This window comes from Chelonia mydas, chromosome 6, assembly GCF_015237465.2.
Source record: "Chelonia mydas isolate rCheMyd1 chromosome 6, rCheMyd1.pri.v2, whole genome shotgun sequence".
NCBI classification, from domain to species: Eukaryota; Metazoa; Chordata; order Testudines; family Cheloniidae; genus Chelonia; species Chelonia mydas.
Window position 1 is genome coordinate 38,836,965 of NC_051246.2, and position 10,451 is coordinate 38,847,415.

Below are 10,451 nucleotides of genomic sequence, written 5' to 3' on the forward strand. Positions count from 1 at the left end.
CTAGCTTACATAAAACTCAGATTGACCCATATTTCATCAATAGTTTGATCTTTAGCTCTGAGCAAAAACAAACAACCTAGAAATCTTTTTTTTAAAGGCTGTTTTTTTCCTGGGGCTCCAATGACTGACTTGAAATTTGGGTCATTAAACCTACCCTACAATGTATAGAGGAACACAAAGTTTAAAAAAAAAAATCCAGCTAAGTATGTCTATCAAAGAGGACTTTGAAAGGTCTGTCAACAGTTATGACTCAACCTTAACTCTAGTGGTGCTCCCACACCACTATAATTCATTCAGTCAGTCACACAATTTTGGCTTAAATATAATATCAGATGATAGACAAACTCCAATCCACCCTAAACCAATGTCAATATGAATCCTTCTCACAAACATTCCCTTCACTTAAGCCTGTGCCCCCTAGAGCAATGAAGATTTCACAAAGGTCTAGCCTCGTACCTGTTTGGGGGTTTCTATTTTCAGTATGTTGCAGGAGTGGGTGGGTGAGATTCTGTGGCCTGCGTTGTGCAGGAGGTCAGACTAGATGATCATAATGGTCCCTTCTGATTTAGTATCTATGAATGTATGTATGAAAATATGTAGAATAGGGGCCTTCTCCATTTTAATAAATCAGAGTTTTCTAAAGCAACCATGGTATTATCCATCTTTTGTCTGTATATATGTGGTGTAAAGAGATGCTGTGTTGGGGCAATAATGCATGAAGGACCACAGTTATGATTTCAAAAGATGCAGTGATGCATACCTTACTGGATATTCAAGAGCAGGACTGAGCCTGAGGGATTCAATTTTCACATGGGTAAACAAGTTCAACGATCTGAGGGCAAAACCTGGCCCTGTGTATTTATGAAGCACAGGGACGGTGTTAAATGTTAGTCAGCCACGTTAAAAAGGCAGGCTGGGATTTTCAAAAGCTCTCAGCATCAGCCTAACTCCATTCCCACTGAAATAATTCACTATGACTGTAATGGAAGCCTGCACACAGCTCTTTTGAAAGTTCCCTAGGGTACGAGTACACAGAAAATAAAGACCGAAGGCAGCAAAGTTGCAAGTCTATTGATCCTGAGCTGTGGAGCTAAAAATAGCAGTGTAGACATTTCAACTCGGGCTGGAGCCCAGGCTCCGAAACTCTTCCCAGGTTTCAGAGCCCAGGCTCCAGTCCAAACCCAAACATCTCCACAATGTTATTTTCAGCACCTCTGCATGAGCCCAAGTCAGTTACTCCGAGCCTCATTACTGCGCGTCTTTCTTTTGCTCTGTAGACATACCCAGAGAGTCCATTATTCTGACAGCGGATAGTGTAGGCAGATAAGAACAGACTGCCCTTTCATCGAACACTCAGATATGCAATACATGAGTAAAGTGGGAACTGTGGTTCAAGTGACCTCTATTAAAAACACTGCCTTTGGGGCAAATTCTGTTAGTCTTGTTCACGTGAGAAATTCCACGGATTTCAGTGGCGCTGCTCATGCCAAGTATAGTGAGTAGGACATGGCCCTGTAAGTGCAATTAAATCAGAAAGAGATCCAGGTATACAAAGTTTGAAACATTCTTGTTTGTACTATTCATAGTTTCTGTTCCCTCTGTACAATGTTTCAGCCACCCTGTTATTAAGTATTTTGCTGCTCATTGAGCAGGACATGATTTTAATCACCGGTGTAAAGTTAGTTAGGCTGAAACATCTCATTCTCCATGTGGAAGAAAAGCATAAAAATGACAATCAAAGGGTGTTTTACACAACTGCCACTCCCCTAACAAATGAACTAAAATGATTGAGTCACCCATTCTGAAAGTCAACTCCTTCTGCTAAATTTGATTTCTGAATCTAATAGGGAATGTAATACAAACTTTTACTTCATTTTGCACTAGCGTGCATGCTTGTTTCTCAGATGACCGAAAATTAACAGAACAGGAATGACTCATAGGAAAGACTCAGATGCCAATGGGAGTCCGCTAATGCTGTACCTAAATTTGGAAATGCATGATTTGTATCTCTTCTACTGATGCCAAGGAAACTGCTGTATATCAATGGCTCATGGCAGTTTTGACCTTTAGAAGTACAGAACTCCTTGGGAGGTACAGATGGCAAAACCCACTGAAAAGTGCGTCATAGGCACGATACGCTTCTGATTTTCAGACTCATCTATCTACTGTGATATAATGAAATAGTCTGATGGATGCAGCAATATATTAACACATGAAAAAGTCTGAATAATAAATATCCCTTTCTGCTGTATCTAACTCACTGAAGTTTGGGGTTTATTTTTGTGTCTTCAGAATCATATGAACAAGAACATAAAACAGTCAGCAATATTTTATTACCATAAAATAAGATGCAGTGTTATTTGTTGTAGATCTAACAAAACAGCTTCTACCAGTTGCTCAAATATATTTCAAATATTAATTAATGTGCCATAAATGAAGCTTGTGATAAAGTCTACTGTCACTAATAGATTTGTTTAGGCAGGGAAGTATAAAAGAAAGAAAACAAATGGCTAGAAATGCACTAAAACCTTCAGTTCATCTGCCTGTAATGCTAAAGACTGCATTACACTCTTTATCTGTCCCAGAGTCATACTGTTCTTCTGTAAGAACAGCATTTTCTTTTGCCTCTCCCCTAACTATTACATAGTTTCTTCCATCCTAGAGATGGTCAGTGTGGCCCTAAAGGCCGAATTCTGAAAACCGTGACCACCGTATGCAACCATTTATATTGGATTCATGAGTGATAATATCAGAGCATCTCTCCATGCAAGTAGCCTCTTTGTAATATTGTAAATGGGGCTACTTGGACCAACAAGGACTAAATTAAAAACTCATCTTACCTTGCATTTTTGTACAACACTCATCACCATAGAACTTAAATGCTGACTGTCTATGTACATGGTACAGAATGAGCTCTTTGGAAGTCAGTTACTGCACATCCATGATGGGGATATGCACTATGTTCTGGATTTACTATTTATTGACAGGTCTTTTATATAATACATAAACTGTATTAGAGCACTGTGAAGCATATCAAGCAAAACTTAGAATACTTCTAATGGAGTAGGTCATGGCTATGTCCTTCCTTTACCTGTTTTCCTGGGTTTTCCTCTTGATCAACTGGGAGAAGGAAGCTGAGCTCCCAAACATCCAGCAATTAACCACTAAACCCAGAATGCTCCTCTAGCTCTCATTATTTCAAAGATCCATAGTCTGACTGAGCTTCAAGATCCAACAGAAAAATCTGCATTAAAATTTGTTATGCACAGAACACAAAAACAATTCATTTTATTCAAAATGAAAGCTTCCAATTTAAGAAAATTCCTAAAACTGGTCCGTAGCTCAAAGCCACAGCCTTAAGTCTTTCTAGCGCCACAGTATATCACTATGTTTAACTTACAAAAAGTTTCACAGCATCAGAGCTCAGTCATTAAAGTGTGCTCCCAGTTAAAACTTGCATATAAAGAAAATGTTAAACCCTAAGTGGTTAAAAACTTACACACATGCACACAGCCAGTTTTTAAGGAGTCATTTATAATTTCACACTTTGGGAAAAAGAGGACATTTGGCTACATTCAGCTTTAGTGCACTATAACTGAAAATAATGGCATCTACTTACACCAGGTCTGAATTTGGCCCAATGCATTCTGGGCATTCATTTGCTACCAGTGAAGTAACAGTGCTTAAAAGGTCAAAACTGTTTGAATGCCCTGTATCTCTGGGCCTGATCCAAAGCTTACTGAAATCTTCGAAAAGGGTCTCACTGATGTTGGCAAGTTTTGGGTCAGACCCAATGAGTGACAGTGCTAATATCAAAACTTATTTCCATTAGGACTTAAAATTAATTTGGCTCATAGGGCTATGGAGGTAAAGGCTTATATCAAAATCAGTTACACCTCTTGGGGGTAGGGAGAGGTGCAGAGTGTCATTTTCATTTAAGACATATTTCAAATATTTCAAATAATTGATGAAGTATAGAAAACAATAGTCTAATTCATCTAGATAACTCTGGAAATTTACAGATAGATGTATACCATTGTATACCAAGGCAATTATGGTCAATTTAGGTCACCGCATAAAATCCAGATTTAAAAAAATATTTTTGAGAGACATGATCTAAATATCTCAGCTACTGGTGCTGGATTTGCCTTTAAATCCTGATTCAGGGAAAGAAAAAAAAACAAAACACCACACTTATGCATGTGCTTAACTTTAAGCACCCAAGCAGTCTCATTTAAGTCACTGGGAAACACTTGTGTGCTAAGAGTTAAACAATTTGCTTAATCAGAATTTTGGATTTGTGCCCCCTACATTCTATCATCTATAGTTATGTGAGATGCATGTTCACAAGACACTAAACCCTTCTGTAGTATGTAACAAAATAAGACCCAGATTAGCCAGATTTCTCCCTCATATACTCCAATATCACTCCACTGATATCACCATCTATGTCAATGCCATTGATACACACAACTAAGAGCTGGTCCCAATGTTATGTGCCTGAAGATTTCTAGGCATTGTGTAATTAACCTACACTATTCTCAAAGTCTTGCAATAACATCCTATTATCTCAGCACAAATGTTCAAAGTGGGCTGAGAGAATTAGATTCAGCAAAAGATAGGCGTAAAAATAGAACTGCAGTCTTGGTTTATGAAAAATCTGTAAACACTGCTAACACATTTTAAAGATATATTTAACGGGTGGGTAATTAACAGAACATCTGCCAGCGAGCGAATATAGCGTATAGCTCTTCTCGGATGTAATTTCCTGATGCAGCAACTCCAGCAGGTGGGACCTTTTTTGGTAGCACAGGATGGTCTTGCAGCATCGATCTTTTGTATCGATAAGGGAAATAACTGTTTCAGAAACGCAGGGCATGACCTTGAATACCTAACAAAACTAGGAGTTCACAGCTAACTATTAATGTGGATCTGAATTATATGAAATATGTGAAGATAGATTTCTATTGTGTGGAGGCAGTAATTTTTAAGTTTTGCAATTGTTTTGTGAATTAGTCTGTGCTCTTTATAACAGTGATGTCCTGTAAAGGGCCATTATATTGTTTTGTGCACAAAATGTTTTATTACAATTTGGTGAAAAATAATCTTGGAAGTTATCAGTCCATGTATCAACGCTAATAGGTATAGTCATACATTTAAACTTGATATGATCCCATTCAATTTTGTTAGATTTAGACTATGTGCCTGAATCTAAGGAGAGTAAGCCCTTCCTTTTATTCCTATGCCTGAGCTATCCAGTCCTTGGAATGGGGCCAGACGCACAAGGGTGAGGGGCAGGTGTACACAAACTTTTAGTTTTTGGCAAGCCAGGGCCATACTCCAAACTCACTGTCCGTGTGGCTCCTGTTGGCAGACATTGACAGTTCTATAGTGACCTTTGCTCTAACCCACTTCGAAATGGAACTAGATCAAAGTGCAATACAAAACCTTTAGTGTGTGTTAGCAAGAGCCACATGGACAGTTGGTGAGGGGTAGATTCACACCCTGGCTTGTCTAAGTGTTCACGTAGACATGCTGTAAACGGACAAGGACAATGGAAAAAGGCTAATGTAGTGCCAATCTTTAAAAAAGGGAAGAAGGAGGATCCTGGGAACTACAGGCCAGTCAGCCTCACCTCAGTCCCTGGAAAAATCATGGAGCAGGTCCTCAAAGAATCAATCCTGAAGCACTTACATGAGAGGAAAGTGATCAGGAACAGTCAGCATGGATTCACCAAGGGAAGGTCATGCCTGACTAATCTAATCGCCTTCTATGATGAGATTACTGGTTCTGTGGATGAAGGGAAAGCAGTGGATGTATTGTTTCTTGACTTTAGCAAAGCTTTTGACACAGTCTCCCACAGTATTCTTGTCAGCAAGTTACGGAAGTATGGGATGGATGAATGCACTATAAGGTGGGTAGAAAGCTGGCTAGATTGTCGGGCTCAACGGGTAGTGATCAATGGCTCCATGTCTAGTTGGCAGCCGGTGTCAAGTGGAGTGCCCCAGGGGTCGGTCCTGGGGCCGGTTTTGTTCAATATCTTCATAAATGATCTGGAGGATGGTGTGGATTGCACTCTCAGCAAATTTGCGGATGATACTAAACTGGGAGGAGTGGTAGATACGCTGGAGGGGAGGGATAGGATACAGAAGGACCTAGACAAATTGGAGGATTGGGCCAAAAGAAATCTGATGAGGTTCAATAAGGATAAGTGCAGGGTCCTGCACTTAGGATGGAAGAATCCAATGCACCGCTACAGACTAGGGACCGAATGGCTAGGCAGCAGTTCTGCGGAAAAGGACCTAGGGGTGACAGTGGACGAGAAGCTGGATATGAGTCAGCAGTGTGCCCTTGTTGCCAAGAAGGCCAATGGCATTTTGGGATGTATAAGTAGGGGCATAGCGAGCAGATCGAGGGACGTGATCGTTCCCCTCTATTTGACACTGGTGAGGCCTCATCTGGAGTACTGTGTCCAGTTTTGGGCCCCACACTACAAGAAGGATGTGGATAAATTGGAGAGAGTCCAGCGAAGGGCAACAAAAATGATTAGGGGTCTAGAGCACATGACTTATGAGGAGAGGCTGAGGGAGCTGGGATTGTTTAGTCTGCAGAAGAGAAGAATGAGGGGGGATTTGATAGCTGCTTTCAACTACCTGAAAGGGGGTTCCAAAGAGGATGGCTCTAGACTGTTCTCAATGGTAGCAGATGACAGAACGAGGAGTAATGGTCTCAAGTTGCAATGGGGGAGGTTTAGATTGGATATTAGGAAAAACTTTTTCACTAAGAGGGTGGTGAAACACTGGAATGCGTTACCTAGGGAGGTGGTAGAATCTCCTTCCTTAGAGGTTTTTAAGGTCAGGCTTGACAAAGCCCTGGCTGGGATGATTTAACTGGGAATTGGTCCTGCTTTGAGCAGGGGGTTGGACTAGATGACCTCCTGAGGTCCCTTCCAACCCCGATATTCTATGATTCTAAGGTACACCCCCTACTTTCTCTTCTTTGGCAGGTGGGTAAAGAGGGGTAGAATACACGGGATCCCAAGCTCTGCTTCTATGCCCCACCCACACATTTGCTAACATAGCTGAGCAGGCCAACGCAAGCGGGTAGTAATTTGGCCTACATCAGCAAAATACTACCCCAGTCCCACCCAAGCAGAGGATGAATTGGCCCTCAAAGAGGGACGGGCAAAGGGTGATAAAGTATTTTGAAAAAAAAGGGGGTAACAGCTTTGCTAGGAAGCCAGAGAAAACCAAACCCGAAAGGGGATTAAGGGACTCTAGCAGAACACATGATCGCTCTTGGGGGAGAATGATGGGGAGAGGGGAAGTTAAGCAGAGAGTTTGAGGATGGATCAAAAACCTGCTGTATTGTTTGAGGGGTTGGACTCATCAAAGGGGAAGGGTGTGAATTCTTCTGTGGCTGAGGGGCCATTATTTTACTTCAATAGGAGAAGTTTGACAGATTCTCAAAGGAGAGCTGTGCCCAGGGAAAGACACTGGGTGGAGATCTCAGACTATCACTTTGCTTATTTTGAACTTTGGCTGCTCTAGAAAGGGTGGAATTTGGGGCTTAATTTACCCAGCCTGAGAAAGGGAAACTGAGGCAGAGGTTTCACTCAGAAGTTCAATCCATCCATCCATCCCAAAGGCTTCTGTTCCATTTGTACTGGTTGTAGAACAACATGGAGGACACGGTACCACAAAAGCACAAAGAGGGCTAGGACCAATAAGAGTAAAAGAAACTGACTAGATAGTCAATTCCATGAAAAGAGTAAATTCGGGATTGCAAAAAAAGCTAACCTCCCCGCCCCAAACACACACACAAAACCCCAATCTGCTGCTTCTCTAGAAGGCTGTGCAATTGTTTTAAGACTGAGTATTGTGCACTGAATGTTCAACCTGATATAGATCATTAGAGAAGAGGTCCTGACCATTTGAAGCCTACTCTACAGACAAGCTGATCTGGAAACTATTAAATAAAAATAATCCCCAAGGTAAAGCACAAATGCACATAATTGCATCAAATTTCAGCCATATATTTTTGATGAAAATATGCTCTCTTTACTACCTGAGATTTTTTGGGGAAAAAAAAACAGAATAGGTTCTAGAAAAATAACAAGATTCCTAACATGGTAGGACAGCAAAATATTATTGCCCACAAAAATCAACAGAAAGAAGAGAAAGATTTAGAGATGGCAAGAGCCTGACAAAACAGTTTAGTTTTCTAACTACTAAGAGATATAATTATCACATACGCAATCATCAATGTTAGATAATCAGCATGACAATGGAGATAAACCCCTTGAGTTTCTGAAAAGCAGCTTAAAATGTGTCTTACAGCACTGGCATAGAAATGGAAATCCACATCACACTGAAAAAAATTAGAGAACCATCCAGAAACAGAATAAAGTTGGTCCCAGAATAGAACTCTGAAAGATTTCAGTTAATAGTAATAGAAACAGAACACAATCTGCATCGCTGACACACAAGACACGGTCTTTAAATATGTAAGACCCAGAGTAAAAATGCAATTCTCATTATCAACACCGGTTTCGGTACCAAGGTGTTTTAAAGGTGCTTTGCAATATTTTTTTTTAAAAGGAGAGTTAAATCATCCTACAAAATCGTTAGTGAAAGTTAAAAATAACCCCTTTCCCCCCCCCCCCCCAGTTTAGACTCAAACAAGAGTTGCCATCATGCCAATCCTCTCCGTACATCAAGGAAGAGTTAACAATGTTAATAGAATCAGTTTGAACATTGGAACTTAAGACTTACCTTATTGGATCAGACCAGAGGTCTATCTAGTTCAGTCACCTGACAGTAGCCAAAAGCAGAAGTGCCAACTTCAAAAAAAAAAAAAAGTAGTAAGAACCCCACAATAAGTAGATGTGGGATAACTGGCGCCTCACATTAGGTCTCATGGGGATCTTTAGTAGTGAGAGACTGACTTGAACCCTGAGGCATGAGTTTAATATCCCTTCCAATATTATTATAAATAATGGGGATAAGTCTAGATAGTCACAAACATCCAAACCCTTGCAGAGTATTGCTAAGTTTCACAGCATTTTGTGTTTCTGCCTGTAGAGCAAGTTCTTTCACCATTCCCTTCTTTATAGGCTCTAACTTCAGGGTTCCACATTCTGCAGCTGAGAATTGGGCAAGACTCCTTTGGAGTCTGTGGGAAAAGTCAACTCACCAAAGCACCCTTTTGTGGTTGGGCATGGCGTAGTAGTTTTCTCCTGTGGAGTGCACTCTGCCATAGGTCACTCTGGTACCACAGTGATCTGCCTCTTTTGGTGACTTGGCCCTCTAGTCACGTCACAATTTATTTCCCCAACTAACAAAAATACAGCTTAAGTCCAAAGGCATACTAACGCAGAAGATCCTTCTGTTCTCTCTGTTGGGCTTCTATGCCCCTTCCTCAAGGCTTGCACGGGAACTTAGTCCCACTCTCTACTCTGGTTTCCAGGCACGTATTAAACAGCTACGCCTGCTCCTTCAGGTGTGCTGCTGTTTTCCTGAGCCACTTCCTATCTCTGAGCCCCTCATACTGTTTCCCTGCAACCTGCACTTAACATGGCTGCTTTTCTGGTTTCTCCCTAGGTCCTGCCAGCTCTCTCTTTCTCTGCTAGAATTCCAGTCCCTCAGGACTGCCTCTCTACGCCCTGCCCCTTTCCCAGACCTGGCACAGGAATTAATTCCAGTCTGTGACCTTCTCCAGTCAGTCTTTCCCAGAAAGAGAGGGAACTCCTTACCTCTTCTAGAGCTTTCACTTCCTTCTTTCACAAACACCCAGCTCCTCCACAGCTGGGCCTAATAAAAAATAAAACTTGACACCCTCCAGGTGCAGCAAAGAGAGCTCAATTAGCTCACTGACTTCTGTTAACCTTTTGTTCACCTGTGCAAGGTGGACCCCATCAGAGTCCATCAGCATTGCTTCTTCATCAGCCACAGGGGTCTCAGTATACAGGTAGGAGGCACTCCTGTGGGTGAACTCACTGCCCTCTTATCCCCGCCTGCCCCATGCAGGGCAACAGACAGGAAAAAAGAACCTAACTAGCTGGCCGTGCTGCAAATTTACCATACTGGTGCCCAGTGCAAGGAGCACATTAAGCAGCTCAAGACTGAATACAGGAATACTGGAGACCACAACCACACCTCAGGAAATGTGCTGATTCTGTACCTTTTATATGAGGAGTTTGACCATGCGCTGGGCACCGCACAGAGCCAACAGTGATGCATGATTACCAGGTCAGCTGGGATAACGCCCTGCTGGTCCCAGAATGCAGCGTGGGGACTTGAGGGGAACCAGCAGTAGGCACCGAGTGAGGACAATGAAATGACGCTGTTGCTGAAACCAGTCCCAGAGGAGGCTTTGCCATAGGAGCAGCAGCAGCACATCCTGGTCCCATACTCAGAAAAGCTTACCTAGGCCCCTCACTGCTCCCAAGG

At 41.8% G+C, this 10,451-nt stretch overlaps 1 long non-coding RNA gene across 2 annotated transcripts in view; it reads right to left on the bottom strand.

Annotated features, from left to right (window-relative positions):
- LOC122466258 overlaps positions 1–9,792 on the bottom strand; it is a 33,120-nt gene extending 23,328 nt beyond the window's left edge. Inside the window, exons 1-2 of one of the 2 annotated variants that reach the window (XR_006291635.1) lie at positions 9,755–9,792; positions 8,775–8,842 (exon numbers count right to left, since the gene is read on the bottom strand). This is a non-coding gene — a long non-coding RNA (uncharacterized LOC122466258). The other variant, XR_006291634.1, reaches the window with a different exon arrangement.
- Between the last annotated feature and the right edge of the window lie 659 nt (positions 9,793–10,451).